The sequence below is a fragment of the Balaenoptera acutorostrata genome, chromosome 8 (assembly GCF_949987535.1).
Source record: "Balaenoptera acutorostrata chromosome 8, mBalAcu1.1, whole genome shotgun sequence".
Lineage (NCBI taxonomy): Eukaryota > Metazoa > Chordata > Mammalia > Artiodactyla > Balaenopteridae > Balaenoptera > Balaenoptera acutorostrata.
The window spans coordinates 100,295,524-100,314,883 of record NC_080071.1 but is presented as its reverse complement, the minus strand read 5'-3'; positions in this window follow the sequence as shown (position 1 = coordinate 100,314,883).

Below are 19,360 nucleotides of genomic sequence, written 5' to 3'. Positions count from 1 at the left end.
ATATAGTTGCTGGTAGTAATCTCTCATTATCCTTTGTATTTCTGTAGTGTCAGTTGTTACTTCTCCTTTTTCATTTCTAATTCTGTTGATTTGAGTCTTCTCCCATTTTTTCTTGATGAGTCTGGCTAATGGTTTATCAATTTTGTTTACCTGCTCAAAGAACCAGCTTTTCGTTTAATTGATCTTTGCTATCGTTTCCTTCATTTCTTTTTCATTTATTTCTGATCTGATCTTTATGTTGCTTTCCTTCTGCCAACTTTGGGGTTTTTTTGTTCTTCTTTCTCTAATTGCTTTAGGTGTAAGGTTAGGTTCGTTATTTGAGATGTTTCTTGTTTCTTGAGGTAGGATTGCATTGCTATAAACTTCCCTCTTAGAACTGCTTTTGCTGCATCCCATAGGTTTTGGGTCACCGTGTTTTCATTGTCATTTGTTTCTAAGTATTTTTTGATTTCCTCTTTGATTTCTTCAGTGATGTCTTGGTTGTTTGGTAGAGTATTGTTTAGCCTCCATGTGTTTGTATTTTTTACAGATCTTTTCCTGTAATTGATATATAGTCTCATAGCACTGTGGTTGCAAAAGATACTTGATATGATTTCGTTTTTCTTATGTTTACCAGGCTTGATTTGTGACCCAAGATATAATCTATCCTGGAAAATGTTCCATGAGCACTTGAAAAGAAAGTGTTCTGTTGTTTTTGGATGGAATGTCCTATAAATATCAATTAAGTCCATCTTGTTTAATGTGTCATTTAAAGCTTGTGTTTCTATTTATTTTCATTTTGGATGATCTGTCCATTGGTGAAAGTGGGGTGTTAAAGTCCCTTACTATGATTGTGTTACTGTTGATTTCCCCTTTTATGGCTGTTAGTATTTGCCTTATGTATTGAGGTGCTCCTATGTTGGGTGCATAAATATTTACAATTGTTACATCTTCCTCTTGCATTGATCCCTTGATCATTATGCAATGTCCTTCTTTGTCTGTTGTAATAGTCTTTATTTTAAAGTCTATTTTGTCTGATATGAGAATTGCTGCTCCAGCTTTCTTGTGATTTCCATTTGCATGGACTATCTTTTTCCACCCCCTCACTTTCAGTCTGTATGTGTCCCTAGGTCTGAAGTGGGTCTCCTGTAGACAGCATATATACGGGTCTTGTTTCTGTATCCATTCAGCCAGTCTATGTCTTTCTGTTGAAGCACCTAATCCATTTACATTTAAGGTAATTATCGATATGTATGTTCCTATTACCATTTTCTTAATTGTTTTGGGTTTGTTATTATAGGTCTTTTCCTTCTGTTGTGTTTCCTGCCTAGGGAAGTTCCTTTAGCATTTCTTGTAAAGCTGGTTTGGTGGTGCTGAATTCTCTTAACTTTTGTTTGCCTCTAAAGGTTTTAATTTCTCCATCAAATCTGAATGAGATCTTTGCTGGGTAGAGTAATCTTGGTTGTAGGTTTTTCCCTTTCATCACTTTAAATATGTCCCGCCACTCCCTTCTGGTTTGCAGAGTTTCTGCTGAAAGGCCAGCTGTTAACCTTATGGGGATTCCCTTGTGTGTTATTTATTGCTTTTCCCTTGCTGCTTTCAATATTTTTTCTTTGTATTTAATTTTTGATAGATTGACTAATATGTGTCTTGGCGTGTTTCTACTTGTATTTATCCTTTACGGGACTCTCTGAGCTTTCTGGCCTTGATTGACTATTTCCTTTCCCATAATAGGGAAGTTTTCAACTATAATCTCTTCAAATATTTTCTCAGTCCCTTTCTTTTTCTCTTCTTCTGGGACCCCTATAATTCGAATGTTGGTGTGTTTAATGTTGTCCCAGAGGTCTCTGAGACTGTCCTCAGTTCTTTTCATTCTTTTTTCTTTATTCTGCTCTGTGGTAGTTATTTCCACAATTTTATCTTCCAGATCACTTATCTGTCCTTCTGCCTCAGTTATTCTGCTATTGATCCCTTCTAGAGAATTTTTCATTTCATATATTGTGTTCTTCATCATTGTTTGTTTGCTCTTTATTTCTCCTAGGTCCTTGTTAAACATTTCTTGTATTTTCTCCATTCTATTTCCAAGATTTTGGATCATCTTTACTCTCATTACTCTGAATTCTTTTTCAGGTAGACTGCCTATTTCCTCTTCATTTGTTTGGTCTGTTGGGTTTTTACCTTGCTCCTTTATCTGCTGTTTATTTCTCTGTCTTCTCATTTTGCTTAACTTACTGCATTTATGGTCTTCTTTTTGCAGGCTGCAGGTTTGTAGTTCCCGTTGTTTTTGGTGTCTGCCCCCAGTGGGTAAGGTTGGTCCAGTGGGTTGTGTAGGCTTTCTAGTGGAGGGGACTGGTGCCTGTGTTCTGGTGGATGAGGCTGGACCTTATCTTTCTGGTCGGCAGGACCACATCCAGTGGTGTGTTTTGGGGTGTCTGTGAACTAATTGTGATTTTAGGCAGCCTCTCTGCTAATTGGTGGGGTTGTGTTCCTGTCTTGCTAGTTGTTTGGCATGGGGTGTCCAGAACTGTAGCTTGCTGGTCGTTGAGTGGAGCTGGGTCTTAGCATTGAGATGGAGATCTCTGGGAGACCTTTTGCCATTTGATATTACATGGGGCTGGGAGGTCTCTAGTGGTCCCATGTCCTGAACTGGGCTCTCCCCTCCTAAGAGGTTCAGACCGAAGCACCAAGACCCTGTCAGCCACATGGCCAGGTACGTGGGGAGTTTCTTACCTTTTGGGAAGTCTGAGGTCTTCTGCCAGCATTCTGTAGGTGTTCTGTTGGAATTGTTCCACATGTAGGTGTATTTTTGATGTATTAGTGGCAAGGAAGGTGGTCTCCACCTCTTACTCCTCTGCCACCTTGAAGGTCCTCCGATTCTAAAGTTTTGTGAAGGAGAACAGCAAAGGCCAAAGAATTCATGAAGAATTTGGAAGGGGAATTTGCCCAACCAGTTATCAGTTATCAGTTCAGGGACATACAAAATGACCAGTGGAACAGAATGGAGAGTTCAGAAAAAGGCAAACCATCATGCAAACTTAATAATTGACATAAGTGACACTGCAGATCATTGGGGACTATTCAACCCTCAAAACATGGAATAAACAGTTCTAAGTCAATGGTTTACCTATGTGGGGAAAAACTGACATCTCTTCACTACAAATGCCTTTATTATTTAAATTTTAAAATCAAAAGTTTAAAACCCTTCATTAAAAAATCATAGAGACTCTTTCCATGACTTTGGAGTGGGAAAGACTCTCTTAAGCCAGACCAATGAAGCACAAAATATAAAGGGAAACATTGGTAAATTTTACTGCATTATTACTAAAATCTTCTATCATCAAAATATACTGTCCTACAGAGTGAATTAAGTCAGAAAGAGAAAAACAAATACCGTATATTAACGCATATATGTGGATTCTAGAAAAGTGGTACAGATGAACCAGTTTACAAGGCAGAAATAGAGACACAGATGTAAAAAAACAAACGTACGGACACCAAGGGAGGAAAGGGGTGGTGGGATGAATTGGGAGATTGGGATTGACATATATACACTAATATGTATGAAACAGATAACTAATGAGTACCTGCTGTAGAGCACAGGGAACTCCACTTCGCTGTACAGTAGAAACTAACACACATTGTAAAACAATTATATCCCAATTTAGAAAAAAAAGGACAGTTGGTCCAAGCCACCGAAAGGTCTGGTCGCAGAAACGGGGACGCGTAATCCTCAGCGTGCTCCATCCCGACAGCAGCCCTCCACGGCTGAGCAGGGCAGTGAGCCTCTGGGCACCGGCCCCTCTGCTCCACGGAAAAGGCACAGAGGCATCCTTCGTTTCATTCAGTTATTTTTTTTTTAAAAACGGACTAGTTGAGGAGAGAAGAAGATGGTGGAAGAGTAAGACGCGGAGATCACCTTCCTTCCCACAGATACATTAGAAATACATCTACACGTGGAAGTGTTCCTACAGAACACCCACTGAATGCTGGCAGAACACGTCAGACGTCCCAAAAGGCTCGTGGTGCTCCAGCCAGGCATCAGGGCTGTGCCTCTGAGGTGGGAGAGCCAACTTCAGGACAATGGTCCACAAGAGACCTCCCAGCTCCACATAATACCAAATGGTGAAAATCTCTCAGAGATCTCCATCTCAACATCAAGACCCAGCTTCATTCAACGACCAGCAAGCTACAGTGCTGGACACCCTATGCCAAACAACTAGCAAGACAGGAACACAGCCCCATCCATTAGCAGAGAGGCTGCCTAAAGTCATAATAAGGTCACAGACACCCCAAAATACACCACCAGACATGGACGTGCCCACCAGAAAGACAAGATCCAGTCTCATCCACCAGAACTCAGGCACTAGTTCCCTCCACCAGGAAGCTTACACAACCCACTGAACCAACCTTAGCCACTGGGGACAGATACCAAAAACAACAGGAACTACGAACCTGCAGCCTGTGAAAAGGAGACTGCAAACACAGTAAGATAAGCAAAATGAGACGACAGAAAGACATACAGCAGATGAAGGAGCAGGGTCAAAACACACGAGACCTAACAAATGAAGAGGAAATAGGTAGTCTACCTGAAAAAGAATTCAGAATAATGATAGTAAGGATGATCCAAAATCTTGGAAATAGAATAGACAAAATGCAAGAAACATTTAACAAGGATGTAGAAGAACTAAAGAGGAACCAAGCAACAATGAAAAACACAATAAATGAACTTAAAAATACTCTAGATGGGATCAATAGCAGAATAACTGAGGCAGAAGAACGGATAAGTGACCTGGAAGATAAAATGGTGGAAATAACTACTGCAGAGCAGGATAAACAAAAAAGAATGAAAAGAACTGAGGACAGTCTCAGAGACCTCTGGGACATTAAACGCACCAACATTCGAATTATAGGGGTCCCAGAAGAAGAAGAGAAAAAGAAAGGGACTGAGAAAATATTTGAAGAGATTATAGTTGAAAACTTCCCTAATATGGGAAAGGAAATAGTTAATCAAGTCCTGGAAACACAGAGAGTCCCATACAGGATAAATCCAAGGAGAAACATGCCAAGACACATATTATTCAAACTATCAAAAATTAAATATAAAGAAAACATATTAAAAGCAGCAAGGGAAAAACAACAAATAACACACAAGGGAATCCCCATAAGGTTAACAGCTGATCTTTCAGCAGAAACTCTGCAAGCCAGAAGGGAGTGGCAGGATATACTTAAAGTGATGAAGGAGAACAACCTACAACCAAGATTACTCTACCCAGCAAGGATCTCATTCAGATTTGATGGAGAAATTAAAACCTTTACAGACAAGCAAAAGCTGAGAGAGTTCAGCACCACCAAACCAGCTTTACAACAAATGCTAAAGGAACTTCTCTAGGCAAGAAACACAAGAGAAGGAAAACACCTACAATAACGAACACAAAACATTTAAGAAAATGGTAATAGGAACATACATATCGATAATTACCTTAAATGTAAATGGATTAAATGCTCCCACCAAAAGACACAGGCTGGCTGAATGGATACAAAAACAAGACCCATATATATGCTGTCTACAAGAGACCCACTTCAGACCTAGAGACACATACAGACTGAAAGTGAGGGGATGGAAAAAGATATTCCATGCAAATGGAAATCAATAGAAAGCTGGAGTAGCAATTCTCATATCAGACAAAATAGACTTTAAAATAAAGACTATTACAAGAGACAAAGAAGGACACTATATAATGATCAAGGGATCGATCCAAGAGGAAGGTATAACAATTGTAAATATCTATGCACCCAACATAGGAGCACCTCAATACATAAGGCAAATACTAACAGCCATAAAAGGGGAAATCGACAGCAACACAATCATAGTAGGGGACATTAACAACCCACTTTCACCAATGGACAGATCATCCAAAATGAAAATAAATAAGGAAACACAAGCTTTAAATGATACATTAAACAAGATGGACTTAATTGATATTTATAGGACATTCCACCCAAAAACAACAGAATACACATTTTTCTCAAGTGCTCATGGAACATTCTCCAGGATAGATCATATCTTGGGTCATAAATCAAGCCTTGGTCAATTTAAGAAAATTGAAATCGTATCAAGTATCTTTTCCAACCACAACGCTATGAGACTAGATATCAATTACAGGAAAAGATCTGTAAAAAATACAAACACATGGAGGCTACACAATACACTACTTAATAACGAAGTGATCACTGAAGAAATCAAAGGGGAAATCAAAAAATACCTAGAAACAAATGACAATGGAGACACGATGACCCAAAACCTATGGGACGCAGCAAAAGCAGTGCTAAGAGGGAAGTTTATAGCAATACAAGCCTACCTCAAGAAACAGGAAACATCTCGAATAAACAACCTAACCTTGCACCTGAAGCAATTAGAGAAAGAAGAGCAAAAAACCCCCAAAGCTAGCAGAAGGAAAGAAATCATAAAGATCAGATCAGAAATAAATGAAAAAGAAATGAAGGAAACAATACCAAAAATCAGTGAAACTAAAAGCTGGTTCTTTGAGAAGATAAACAAAATTGATAAACCACTAGCCAGACTCATCAAGAGAAAAAGGGAGAAGACTCAAAACAATAGAATTAGAAATGAAAAAGGAGAAGTAACCACTGACACTCCAGAAATACAATCATGAGAGATTACTACAAGCCACTCTATGCCAATAAAATGGACAACCTGGAAGAAATGGACAGATTCTTAGAAATGCACAACCTGCCGAGACTGAACCAGGAAGAAATAGAAAATATGAACAGACCAATCACAAGCCCTGAAATTGAAACTGTGATTAAAAATCTTCCAACAAACAAAAGCCCAGGACCAGATGGCTTCACAGGCGAATTCTATCAAACATTTAGAGAAGAGCTAACACCTATCCTTCTCAAACTCTTCCAAAATATCGCAGAGGGAGGAACACTACCAAACTCATTCCACAAGGCCACCTTCACCCTGATACCAAAAGCAGACAACGATGTCACAAAGAAAGAGAACTACAGGCCAATATCACTGATGAACATAGACATAAAAATCCTCAACAAAATACTAGCAAACAGAATCCAACAGCACATTAAAAGGATCATACACCATGATCAAGTGGGGTTTATCCCAGGAATGCAAGGATTCTTCAATATACGCAAATCAATCAACGTGATACAACATATTAACAAATTGAAGGAGAAAAACCATATGATCATCTCAATAGATGCAGAGAAAGCTTTCGACAAAATTCAACACCCATTTATGATAAAAGCCCTGCAGAAAGTAGGCATAGAGGGAACTTTCCTCAACATAATAAAGGCCATATATGACAAACCCACAGCCAACATTGTCCTCAATGGTGAAAAACTGAAACCATTTCCACTAAGATCAGGAACAAGACAAGGTTGCCCACTCTCACCACTGTTATTCAACATAGTTTTGGAAGTGTTAGCCACAGCAATCAGAGAAGACAAAGAAATAAAAGGAATCCAAATTGGAAAAGAAGAAGTAAAGCTGTCACTATTTGCAGATGACATGATACTATACATAGAGAATCCTAAAGATGCTACCAGAAAACTACTAGAGATAATCAATGAATTTGGTAAAGTAGCAGGATACAAAATTAATGCACAGAAATCTCTTGCATTTCTATACACTAATGATGAAAAATCTGAAAGTGAAATTAAGAAAACACTCCCGCTTACCATTGCGACAAAAAGAATAACATATCTAGGAATAAACCTACCTAAGGAGACAAAAGACCTGTATGCAGAAAATTATAAGACACTGATGAAAGAAATTAAAGATGATACAAATAGATGGAGAGATATATATATGATGTGTTCTTGGATTGGAAGAATCAACATTGTGAAAATGACTCTACTACCCAAAGCAATCTACAGATTCAATGCAATCCCTATCAAACTATCACTGGCATTTTTCACAGAACTAGAACAAAAAATTTCACAATTTGTATAGAAACACAAAAGACCCCGAATAGCCAAAGCAATCTTGAGAACGAAAAATGGAGCTAGAGGAATCAGTCTCTGACTTCAGACTATATTACAAAGCTACAGTGATCAAGACAGTTTGGTACTGGCACAAAAACAGAAATATAGATCAATGGAACAGGAAAGAAAGCCCAGAGATAAACCCACGCACATATGGTCACCTTATCTTTGATAAAGGAGGCAAGCATATACAGTGGAGAAAAGACAGCCTCTTCAATAAGTGGTGCTGGTAAAATTGGACAGATACATGTAAAAGTATGAAATTAGAACACTCCCTGACACCATACACAAAAATAAACTCAAAATGGATTAAAGACCTAAGTGTAAGGCCAGACACTATCAAACTCTTAGAAGAAAACATAGGCAGAACACTCTATGACATAAATCACAGCAAGATTCTTTTTGACCCACCTCCTAGAGAAATGGAAATAAAAACAAATATAAACAGATGGGACCTAATGAAACTTAAAAGCTTTTGCACAGCAAAGGAAACCATAAACAAGACCAAAAAACAACCCTCAGAATGGGAGAAACTATTTGCAAATGAAGCAACTGACAAAGGATTAATCTCCAAGATTTACAAGCAGCTCATGCAGCTTAATAACAAAAAAACAAACAACCCAATCCAAAAATGGGCAGAAGACCTAAATAGACATTTCTCCAAAGAAGATACACAGATTGCCAACAGACACATGAAAGCATGCTCAACATCATTAATCATTAGAGAAATGCAAATCAAAACTACAATGAGATATCATCTCACACCGATCAGAATGGCCATCATCAAAAAATCTAGAAACAATAAATGCTGGAGAGGGTGTGGAGGAAAGGGAACACTCTTGCACTGTTGGTGGGAATGTAAATTGATGCAGCCACTATGGAGAACAGTATGGAGGTTCCTTAAAAAACTAAAAATGGAACTACCATATGACCCAGCAATCCCACTACTGGGCATATACCCTGAGAAAACCATAGTTCAAAAAGAGTCATGTACCAAAATGTTCATTGCAGCTCTATTTACAATAGCCAGGACATGGAAGCAACCTAAGTGTCCATCATCGGATGAATGGATAAAGAAGATGTGGCACATATATACAATGGAATATTACTCAGCCATAAAAAGAAATGAAATGGAGGTATTTGTAATGAGGTGGATGGAGTTAGAGTCTGTCATACAGAGTGAAGTAAGTCAGAAAGAGAAAAACAAATACAGTATGCTAACACATATATATGGAATCTAAGGGAAAAAAAAAAAAAAGTCATGAAGAACCTAGTGGCAAGATGGGAATAAAGACACAGACCTACTAGAGAATGGACTTGAGGATATGGGGAAGGGGAGGGGTGAGATGTGACAGGGTGAGTGAGTGTCATGGACATATATACACTACCAAATGTAAAATAGATAGCTAGTGGGAAGCAGCCGCATAGCACAGGGAGATCAGCTCGGTGCTTTGTGACCACCTGGGGTGGGGGGAGGGTGGGAGGGAGGGAGATGCAAGTGGGAAGAGATATGGGAACATATTTATATGTATAACTGATTCACTTTGTTATAAAGCAGAAACTAACACACCATTGTAGAGGAATTATACTTCAATAAAGATGTTTAAAAAAAATAGATACTGTAATGAACATGAAAAGACAAGATACAAATTTGGAAAACATATTTGCAACACATACAACTAACTGATGATTAGTATTCAAAACATACATAAAAAGAATTTCTGTAAATCAAAAAGAAAAAGATAAACAACCCAGCAGAAAAATAAGCAAAAGACACAAGCATTTCATAACAAAAGGAACACAAATGGCAAATAAACATATATAAAGAGGTTCAACCTCTTTAATCATAAGGTAAATAGAAATTAAGATCACAATGAGATATCATTTTACTCCCACTAGATTGGTAAAAGTTAGAAGTCTGATAATTCTATGTGCTAAGATGTGGAGCAAGGAACAGTGCTCCAAGCCACCAGAGGGTGAGTACATTAGTTCAACCGCTTTGGTAAACAATTTAGCACCATCTGATAATGCTGAGAACACCTTTATAATGCTCAACACTTTTAAAAAGCAAAATAAAATGACATTGTTTAGAGACTGAGACTTATAATTGACAATAATTGAATTGATCCTTCAATTATTGTTTAGAGATAATATATATTTAATAAAACTATTTTAAACAAGGAAATGATAAACACAGATTTCAGAATGATGTTACCTCTGGGGAGGCTGAGGGTTAAGAAGGAAGACATGTGGCCCTGGGAACATTCTAGAACTTGAACTATGAGGGACATTCAAAGGAAAGTGTTATATTTTCATTGTGTTCCATAAATTACATGTATGTTGAATGTTTTGTAAACTAAATAGTGCATAATAAATATTCTTTTCCTTTAAAAAAAGAAAGAAAAATACACTGACCAGGATCGCCCCCACTCTTTAGCTCTGAAGGATGCCGCCTCCATTCTCCCAGTGAAGGGTCCACGTCTGGGCCCCAGACATGGGGCCTGCTCTCCTCCTGCCTTTCCTTTCCTGTCTTACTTGCTATTTCATCCTAGTCTCTCAATTCCAGGAAACGAACTTGGGTCTCCCTCCTCTCTGGCCACTCTCAGATCTTTCCGGGGCTCGTCCAGTCTCCTGGTAAGCAAACCACCCTCACTAAAAACCCCCAAGGTGTGAGTCCAGTCGGTGGCTCTCCCTTGATCCATCCTGCTGTCCCGTGTATCCTGCTGTCTGCTCTCCACCCTTGGGAGTCCTAGCCCCACATCCCAGAGCGGCCTGCCCAGCCCATCCGGGCATCGGAGCTCCAGCCAGCCAGTTGCTCAGCCACAAACCATGGCATCAGCTCTGACCCCACTTGGGCCCATACACAACCCAACAAGGCATCAGTGGTCTCTGCCTTCAAATAGACTCGGGTTCTGAGCTCTTCTCGCCATCCCTCTGCTAACCCCTAGCCTGAGCCACCTCATCTCCCACTGCATTCCTGCTTGGCCCCCCACCCTTGCCCTTTAGTCCCCTCTCTAAATGAAAGTCAGCTCATGTCCCTCCTTTCTGCTCCCTGGTGACTTGCCACTTCACTGAGAGCGGGGGCTGAAGCCCCTGCACTGGCCCAGCAGGCTGGGCTAATTCTGGTCTTGACCTCCCAAACACCCACCACAGGGCCTTTGCACATGCTGTTCTCTCTGCCTGGAACACTCCTCCCAGACTTCACACAGCTTCCTCCCTCATCTTCTTCAGGCTTCTGCTCAAACAACTTCTCAGGACACCTATTTGTAGTTACAAACCTCCCACTTGACACCCCACCCCCTCCACCTTTATTTTTCTTCTCAGTACTATTCAGCATGTCACCTGTTCTACATTTTAATGACTTGTTTGTTTCTGCACAGCATGTAGGCTCCCAGAGGGCAGAGGTGTCTGTTTCGATCACTGCTGAATCTCCAGCCCCTAGAATGGAGACCAGCACCTGGTAGACCCTCAGTGTGGATTTGCTGGACGTTGGAACAGCAGCCAGGTCGAGGCTTTGGGAGGTGTGACATAACATCGGTGCAAGTCCCACCACGGTGTCCAGGGAGGATGGGCACTCAGGGTGGCCATTCCCTTCCATACCCCAACACCCCCACCAGAAGACACAGGACTATGGGAGGGGCAAGTGAGACGATGGAGGGAGGGGAAGAGAGGAAGAGGAAGGGGGGATACTTTACACACTTTCTCTTGCTTAATATCTGCAGCACTGCTAAGAGGCAGAGGTCATAATCAGAAATTTACAAAGTGAGAAAACCAAGGCTTTGGAAAGGGAGGCCCAGCTCGGACAGCGCATGGCCAGGTCAGCTTTGCCCCAAACCCTGCCAACAGCAGAGTCTATCAAAATGCACTCGTCATACTCCGCCTGCTGAGGTTCGGGAAGCTGGTCGTCTGTATGGGAATACTGAGTCTTTTTACACAGTCTCACACAGACAGCTGACCTTGGTTCAAAATCAGAAAGTCTGTGTTAGAGGGAGAATGGTGATGGAGCAAAAGGCACAAGATTGGGAGACACTTGACCTCACTAGGCCTGGAAATCCCTGTAAGACAGGGTGTACATGCACACCTCACAGGGCTGCCCCGAGGACTCAGTGGGAATGTGTCTGGGAAAGGAAGCCACCTAGCCTCGGCCCCATCTCCTCACTCCTCATGCATGAGTGCAGTTGGCCTCTTGGGCTCCAGAGGCCTGGCCTCATCTCTGCAGCTGAAGTATCCCCTGGGAGTCAGCAGTCCAGGGCTCCTCCTGACAAACGGTCTCCGTTCAGTCCGTAATATACCCCTGGCCCCCCAATTCATGTCCTTCTCACAGACAAAGTGCATTCACTCCATCCCAACAGCCCCAAAACTCTGAACTCCAACACCAATGCTGAAGGCCAAAGTCTCATCTAAATATCATCTAAATCAGACATGGGTGAGAGGCTTGGTATGACTCATCCTGAGGCAAAATTCCTCTCCAGCTGTGAACTGTGAAACCAGACAAGTTATGCACTTCCAAAATACAATGGTGGGACAGGGAGAGGATAGACAATCCCATTCCAGAAGGGGGAAATGGGAGAGAAGGTAAAGGTGGTGAGTCCCGAGGAAGTCCAAACCCTAGCAAGGAAGTTCCACCAGATCTCAAGATTGGAGAACAGCGCTCCTTGGTTGTTGGACGCTCTGCCCTCCAGGCTCACTGGGTGGCGGTTCCCCTCCACAGTGCTGCCCCGCAGGTCTTTTGCCCCAAAAGCTGAGGCCACCTCTCCCACAGGTTTCCACAGGGTGGTCCCACGGCTTCAGTCAGAGGCCATCTGACCTGTTGAAATGAAGCAGTGGCCCTGATGATCTCTGAAAACCTGCAGGTCCTTCCTTGTCCTTGAATAGCTCATGCTGTAGCCAAATAGCTCTAGGTCAGGTCTCCTGAAATATAACACTTGGCTACAACACTCACAAAGAGGGAAGAAATCTTGATAAAAAGATTGGATTTTCTGCAATTCAGAGCCAGGGGAAACTGGCTTCACAAGAGAACAGAGCTGTCAAGTTTCTGTGTTCCAATGCCTTTAAAAAATGTGTTTCATAAAAACAGAGGCAACTTAAATAAATTCATGTTGGGGAAGAAGGGATTTTGGAGAGACTTAGCCATGTCTCCACGGGAAGGCTCGATCCAATGACAGGCTCCACTCCCAGGAGAGGTGTTTATGGCATTCATGAAACATTTCTTTTCAGGGGACTGAACCCCAGAAATGTCTAACATTATAATTATAGGAAATTGGAAAGGTCTATTTCAAAAGATCAATAGTCAGATAGGACATGAAATTAGCAGAGAGAAAAAGTATCTTAGGAGCTACGATGTAATCACCTAGGAAACATGGTTTTAGAGAAGTTAAGTTAAAATGAGCTCATCCTCTGGGTCCAGCTGTTGCCATCACCTGGATTCTCCATTATCCCATCAGTGCCATTTCTGTGAGGTTCATTGAAGGGCAGCCCAGGCAGGAGGGGTGAGTGGGTGGGACACGGCAGGTTTAACTCTGTGCCACTTTCAATTTCACTGCACATGTATTGTTGGGTTTCCCCACTTTTCTCATTTCATTTTTGAAAATGCACCTAGGCTTTTAGAATCTGCAGACATGTGCACAGTATTCTCAAATACTAAAAAAATTATATGCCATGTTCTTTGGCAAAAGTAATCCCGGTTGTGAAAGCATATATATGGAGAGAGTCCAGAGAGATTCTCTGGAGAGATTCCTCAACAGGCCCCAGAATCACGACTCACAGAGGCAGGACATCTCCAGGACATCTAGTTCCTTGCACACCACAGTGACTGGGGATCTTAAGTTCGGGATTGAATGAAGACCACACAGGGGTTTGTTGAACTGGCTGAGCCCATGTTCTGGAATGAAAACTGTATCACAGTGAGTCTTGCAAACAAATCAGTTAAGCTCTAAGGTGCCCGGTGCAGACCTGGGGCAGTCTCAGTTAAAGTGACTTCAGCAGGGAGCTGCAGCAACAGTAAGGCATCCTGGGCTGGCTGGAGCTCCGTCCTCCAGCTGACCTCACCCCGCGCCCCACGCGTCCTTGGCGGCACCCCTGCTGAGTGTGGCCTCCCCCGCAGGCTGGGAGCAGGCCACGTCTAGATACGGAAACACCTCGACGCAGAGAGGGGCTGCCCTCCCCTTCGCAAGGGCCCTGGCTCAGAGCTAAGACACTTTCCCAGAGCCCCAGCATCTGCCTGCCCCACCCCCACTGTGAGGGAACTGTGCACCGAATCCCCCCACCGTGGCCAGGCCCGCTGGCCTGAGCTGTCTCACGACAGGAGGTCCCGATAAGGAACACGGTGCTTCCGCCGAAAACTAACCGGGAGAATCCGGGAGGGGCCACAAGAGGGAGGAGACAACCAGCCTCCCAGAGCCCTTCTCGCTGGAATCCACCTTGGCTGAGAGATGCGCGCGCCACCAGGAAGGACCCTGAGTCAGACCAAATATGGGCACAGGCAAGACGACTGGCCAGAGACAACCCGGAAACTAACCCCATCACCATAAAACCTGAGACTGCGAGCCACGTGGCAGAGCAGTTCTCCTGGGCTCCCTTACCCTGCTGCTCTCCGCCCGGGGCCCCTTCCCAATAATGTCTCTTGCTCTGTCAGCACGTGTGTCTCCACGGAGAGTTCATTTCCAAGTGTCAGACAAGAGCCCACTCTCAGGCCCTGGAAGGGGTCCCCCATCCTGCAACACCACCCCCGACCCCCGCTGGAGCCTAAACCAGCCAGCAGCGGCCTGGGGCTGGGAGGGGGCTGGCCTACGTGAGGAAGGGCAGCCCTGCATGGGTGCTGCCGACACTGGCAGTGACGGGGAGGTTTCTGCTCACATAGGAAGGAGGTCAGGAGAGACAGGAGTCCGGGGAGCGGGGTCTAGTGCTGGAGAGCAAGGAGTCAGCTGCGCTGGCTATTCCTTCATCAGTAAACTGAAGGTTTGTGAGATGATGTAGGAAAAGTGCTGGTTTATGGCAAACACTCAAGAACGCGTGGTTTAATGTTGTTATTTTTATCGCAATGTTGCAACTACCAAGAAGACCCCATTCAAAACATGTTTGTTGTTGTTCTGATCTTTCAATTATTCTCCTACCTGCTGAATCTAATTCAGCAGAATCTAATTAGGCATGAGACTGGAAATAGAAACCCCTGCAGTGAGAGCACACCAGCCAACACACTCCCAGAGGGAGGAGTAAACCAGGACAGCAACAGTAACCAATAACAGCCAGAGCAAACTCCACGGAAGCCCAGCGCTGCTCCACAAACAAGCCCACCTGGGCCCCGGACAGCGTGGTGTCAAACCCTTGCCTGAACACAGATTTCCACCCGGGGTTGTGGGGGGTGTTGAGAGTGAGACTATTAGAGAAAGGACTCCAGGACTCCTGAGGAGGAAGGACAGTGTCAGGGACAGTGGTGCTGAGACAGGCTGATGAGCCTCTATTTCTGCTGTTTGAGCATTGGGTTGACCGTGGGCTTGCCTCTGCCCAGGCCTTCCATCTCTGAGGCTGGACTTGGCCTGCCATCTTCCCCCTGCACCAGTGACTGTAAGCAGACAGGTTAGGGGGTCGCCGAAGAAAGAGAACCAGACATGGATTTCTCTCTCTTTTTTTTATTTATTTATTTATTTATTTATTTATTTATTTATTTATTTATTTTGGGCTACGTTGGGTCTTTGTTGCTGCGCGCGGGCTTTCTCTAGTTGCGGCGAGCAGGGACTACTCTCCGTTGTGGTGCACGGGCTTCTCATTGCGGTGGCTTCTCTTGTTGCGGAGCACGGGCTCTAGGTGCATGGTCTTCAGTAGTTGTGGCATGCGGGCTCAGTAGTTGTGGTGCAGGGGCTTAGTTGCTCTGCGGCATGTGGGATCTTCCCAGACCAGGGCTCAAACCCATGTCCCCTGCATTGGCAGGCAGATTCTTAACCACGGCGCCACCAGGGAAGTCCCAGGCATGGCTTTCTTGACATAAGGGAAGCCATTTTGGCTTAAGCCATTTTGGGATCTAAGCCTGGCCACAAAGCTTGCCCGTGAACAGGTCTCAGTAATTAATGATCTTTAGGGGACAAAGGAATGCAGGAACAGAGAAAAGGCAGTCAGACCATCGTGCAGTGGTAAAGCAGAGTCCTAGTTCCTCCTCAAGGACTATACATAATAATAGATCTTTGAGTTCTTCAGGAATCAAGGTCCCCACCCAGGTGGAGGATGGAATGGTGATATTGACCCTCCTGACTTCAATCAACTAAAGCTTGGACTCTCTCAACCTTTGCCCCAGTTCTATGCTGAATTCTCCTCTGCTCAAGCCCCTTCATGAAAATAGATGCACCCTTAGCTTAAAAAGTCCCCAGTGTTGCTTTTTGGGAGACACTGCTTTGGGAAAGATCCCCAGCATTCTCCTTACTTGCTGCAAGTAATAAATCCTTCCTTCTCCTGATCTTTGGCTTGGTTGTGTCTTTTGGCTCCACACCCACCAAGAGGTTACCCAGTCTGGGGGTAATATGACCACTCTTCTCTGATCACCCTGACCCGTGGGGTCCACTGGCTGCAGTCCAGGGAGGGCCTGCCTTCCCCTGTACACACCTGGAGCAGCTCTGAGCCAGGAGATCAGCCCTGGACTCTTGCTGCAGCCTCCAGGGTCCTTATCTCTGGAAACTCCCTGCCAGTTCCTGGAGAAGGGCATGTGCCTTGCCAGGGCCCACACAGTGAGAGCAGGGGACAGGAGTCTTATACTCTGGGGCCAGGCACCCAGCCAGCCCCATGTCCTGGGCCCGACACCTGCCCTTAAATCCTCTAACCCTTCTGCTTGTGTTAGATGGAGAGAGGCAGTCTCTTCCTGGTGGATCCAGTATGAGATCTACCTGAAATCTCAATAAAAGTAAGCTTCAGCAGTACCGGGCACAGCACAGGTGAGACCAGGCCCCGATGGTGTCACCAGCCCAGAGACCCTCTGGCTGTGGGCTGCTCCTGACTCACTGGAAAGGCCCCTCAGCTCACCCTAAGTCCACCATCGCCTGTTCCTGGGCTCTGGCTGGAGGGCTCGTGCTTCTAGGCAAGTCTACCAGACCCCTGGGTGCTAATCCTTCTGCATCCAGGCTACACTACTGAACCAGCTGCCAACAGAGAAGTGCCTCCCAAACCCACAAGTCAGGATTTCCATCATGACAGCTCAGGCCACAGAGGAGAGCACTGTCTTCTTTAAGCCCTTCCTCAGGAAACGAAAACTCATGCGTTTCTACCAGCTCGGTGGGAGCAGAGCAGACTTTCCCCAGGGCTTTGCAATCAGGCACCTCTTTGCATTCATTCCCAGCCAGTTATGGCTGGGTGCTGTCCCCTCTGGCACTGTCTTCTCATTTGTTGGATGAGCAAACACGATTTCAGAGCTGGTCTGTGGGGTAAGTACATCACGCAGTCAAAGTGTGGGGAGCACACTCTCTCCACGGCCCTCTCAGAGCAGCAAGGGCACCGTGATGCGAGGGCAGGGTCTGTATGGGTCAGAGCCCCTTGGCACCTGCCCCGTCCTCCTCCAAAGGCCTAGCGTTGCAGTCTGAGCCCACACTCTGCTTCGTGAGAATCAGAGCAGAAAAGGTAGATCCTCCAGAGAAAAGAAAGCAAAGGAATGTGATGGAGGAGGCCCACGTCTCCTGCTGGGCCTGCCGGGCCAGTGGCTGATTTAGTTCTGCCAGGCTGCAGCAGGCCTCCCAAATCGCCGATTGCAGGAATCAATCAACAGAGACCAGGTCATGAGAGGAGGGGAGGGCCCGCATGCCTGCTCCTCGTAAATCAGCGTGTAATTTTGTAACATTTTTTTCTGATTATAAATCTGTATTCATTGCAGAAAATTAGGAACTGGGTGGGGGGAGGGGGAAAATGAAGAAGAAATAGAAGCTATTCATAATTCTCCTGCCCAGAGAAAACCACTGTTAATAATTCAGCGTTTCCTACTGATCTATATTTTTCAAAGGTGGGGTATTGAATATTCAGCTTGGTACCCTGCTTTTTTCAGTTAATATTTTACACTATCACTTTCTTACGTCCTTAAATATTCCCCAAAACATGACCTCTAATAGCAGTGCTATGTCACACTGAGTAGATATCTTTGCTAATCTCTCACTGCTAAACGTTGGGTTGTTTCCAGCTTTTCACCGCTATAAGTAGCAGTACGATGCCAATTCATGTTCACAGACAGTTTCCGCAGCTCTAAAGCGTCCTTAGTAACTGCAGCAGACAGTGGCTAGCTGGTCATCTCTCTCCACGCCCTCATCCTCTTCGGCACACAGCCAGGCTGTGCTCGGTCTCCACGCCTGTGCCTGAGCCCTGGCCACCGTCCAAACCCCCACTCTCCTCCCCTTGGAAGCCACGCGTCCAAATGGCAGAACCACTCTCAGCTCTGTCCCTGAGTGACCACGTGGAAAAGCACCACCCTAGAGATCTGCTCAGCAGCCCAGGAGAGCCATATGAACAAGAAATAAACTTTTGTCATATTGAGCCATTACCTGTTTGGGTCTTGTCGAGAGTTTAGCCAAGCTACTCCATGGCGTTCCTGCCTCAACATCCATTTTGTTTGGCCAAGTGGCCCGCAGGGCCTTAAGCTGGCTTAGCCCCTCGTGCAAGCTGTTGTCCTAGATAGCAGCCCACAGAGTCACAAATAAATGTAAGTTCCTGGTGGGACTCTCCCAGTGATCAACAGTCTGCCCCGCCTCCCAGGGCTTCCCTTTGTGGGCCCCTTAGGTAAGACCCAGCAGAGCTTTACCAAAACTCCAATCTGGTTTTTGGATTAACCAATCCAGCCTTAGCCTGGAAACCACAAAGCACACCCCCATAGACTCTAACAAAGGCACATGCCCCAGGTCCAATCTCACTCTCTGTCTTACTCCGCCTGGACCTCCCCGTGTGCCCACCCCATCCCAGGCTTACAGCCAACCTCCTCCAGGACTGGGAGTAATCACCTTCTCCGTCACACTTCCTCCCATGCGCACCGCCCAGCACCCTGTGCTCCGCTTAAGGAAAGTTAATTTAACGTTGGCATCGCGAGCAGGAGGATGCCTCATAGCTTGCCTGGTTGACTGGCCCTCCAGGCAGGTGATTCTGTCTGGGAGGGTCCACACTCTACACTCGTGGGTGTTGGTTTGCGCTGCTTTGCCCTGCAGCATCCCGCCCATGCGGAGGTGTTGCCTTGGCTTCCCATCCCAAAGTACGAGCTGTGAAAGGACAGCCAGAGTCCTCCTGCACCTTGAGCACCACTCATCGGAGCTGGTTGGTGCCTCGGATGTGTCCTCCGCCTGTTAACACCCCACAGAGGATGAAGCCCCCCAGCACGTGTAAGACTTTGTGTGTGTTTCCCGAC